Here is a 2,076-nt window from a genome sequence, read left to right as displayed (position 1 = left end):
ATATATATATATATATATATATATATATATATATATATATATATATATATATACTTACACGCATACATACAAGTATGACTACATACATACACACATAATATGAATATATATGTGTGTGTATATATGTATACCTGCGCATGTGTTTGTGTGTGTGTGTGTTAGTCACCCATTTCTGTCGCGCTAATAAACATGTTAACCAAGCTAGACATGTGTATTCTCCTTGGGAAGGGAACACACCACTAAAACCCCAGTTTGGACTCCTTAAACTTCAAATGCTTGTTTTGCGATTTTTACCTTGGAAACGAGCTTAGAAACACCGACAACAACAACACCGACAACAACAGCAACAACAACAATTCCAGATCACAACTAAAAAATGAATAAGAATTTCTCTATTTTGTTAACAACTATAAAAACATCATCACAACACCAATTACCACCAACCACCACCACCACCACCACCAAGGTGTAAAAAAAAGACAATCAACTGAACATCTGTTGTCTCTAATGTTGATATTTCATAGGAAAATATGTTCTGACTGTTGTTGTTTGTGTAATACATGTGGTTGGAGTTGTTGTTGTTGTATTTGCTGGTTCTGTGATTATTATTGTTGATGTGCTTGGAAATTGCTACCACTACTACTGTTATTATTATTATTATTATTATTATTATTATTTCACCGAGGTTGATTTTGTCCTTCATCGTTTCAGGGCCGATAAATTAAGGACCAACCAGTGAAACACTGAGATCGATGTAATTGACTAAACCCTTCCCCCCAAATTCCAAGGCCTTGTGCCTTTAATAGAAAGGATTATTATTATTATTGACCGCTTGCTTACCTTATATTCCGAAATAGTTGTACTTCCGGTTGTGTAAGACTGATACTTCCGTAGTCATCAACTGAATTTATTCCTGTTGGCGTTTCTACTATAAAACTGTCACATATCTTCGTTCTACAAGACATGCATCATAGCCACTGCAACATCGTATGGAAAGCACCACGCGTTCATGTAATGTCCAACGGTGGGTCATCTTCCGGTACAATCCATATGGCATCAACTCCCAATAACTTCCGGGTACTAAAGTAGCATCCATATACAAACTTCCGGTACCACACATTACTCTCAAAGTAAATGCTTACTTCCGGTTATCATCCAAATATTGGTCGTTCAGAAAGCTTGCACATGTAAACATCCGGGTGCTATAAACCACTGCAACAACTTCCTATAAACACTTGCTGTTGTTGTTTAACCCTAGGTCTGCCCAGTTGAGCAGGCCCATGATAAAAACTGTCTATGGCAATCTCTGCCTTCTCGTGGGCATAGTATATCTTGGACTACATTAAGCAATGCGCTTTCTAATTCCACACTCAGATCAAATTCATAGTACGGTGTCAGCTGTATAAACTTCCCAATACCATTTTAGCAGAAATGGTTCCTCCGGTAGATGGCACTGGATGTAAGACTCCTTATCCAAGTGTTGTCACGAGGTCAGCTTGTTGTTGTAATCATCGTTGTTGATGTTGTTGTTGTTATTGCTGTCATCTGAAAGGAACAAGATTCTTGCTGGTCACACAACTAGTTGTACTCCTTAACCTGTCGAGTACAAACTTACTCAATGTAGCCATACCAAGAGTACATGCATGTATTCATTGGTCCTCACTGTTACATTTACTAAAAAGAGTACATGCATGTATTCATTGGTCCTCACTGTTACATTTACTAAAAAGAGTACTCCTTAGTGTCGAAATTATAAACTCAGCTGCTGCCTGCGGGGATTGAAACCGTATACTCCGTGTGTTTTTTTAAAGTACGAAGGATTCGTCCATTGTTTGCACTTCATGGCTTTGTTGTTGTTGTTGTTGTTGTTGTCGATTTAATAGTAACTTTTGTTGTTGCTGTTTCTGTTGTTAAGTTGATATTCATTTATACTCTCGTTGCTGTTGATGATGATGATGAGGAGGAGGAAGAGGGGAAGGCGGAGGGAGATGCTGCTGATGGTGATGCTCGACGCATCCTCCTCGCAAAGTCCACCATTTTCTTTCGCTGCTGAGTGAATGGTTGAAAGGGGGAGGT

General features: G+C 38.4%; 1 long non-coding RNA gene across 1 annotated transcript in view; it reads right to left on the bottom strand.

The window, feature by feature from the left end:
• The window catches only part of LOC106867932 (uncharacterized), a 32,483-nt gene extending 30,413 nt beyond the window's left edge, over positions 1–2,070 (bottom strand). Inside the window, exon 1 of the long non-coding RNA XR_001409198.2 lies at positions 841–2,070. This is a non-coding gene — a long non-coding RNA (uncharacterized LOC106867932). The remainder of the gene's footprint in view (positions 1–840) is intronic.
• Between the last annotated feature and the right edge of the window lie 6 nt (positions 2,071–2,076).

The sequence above is a fragment of the Octopus bimaculoides genome, chromosome 25 (genome assembly GCF_001194135.2).
Source record: "Octopus bimaculoides isolate UCB-OBI-ISO-001 chromosome 25, ASM119413v2, whole genome shotgun sequence".
Classification (NCBI taxonomy): domain Eukaryota; kingdom Metazoa; phylum Mollusca; class Cephalopoda; order Octopoda; family Octopodidae; genus Octopus; species Octopus bimaculoides.
The sequence above is the reverse complement of the archived record's forward strand: the minus strand, read 5'-3'. Positions and strand labels throughout refer to the sequence as shown.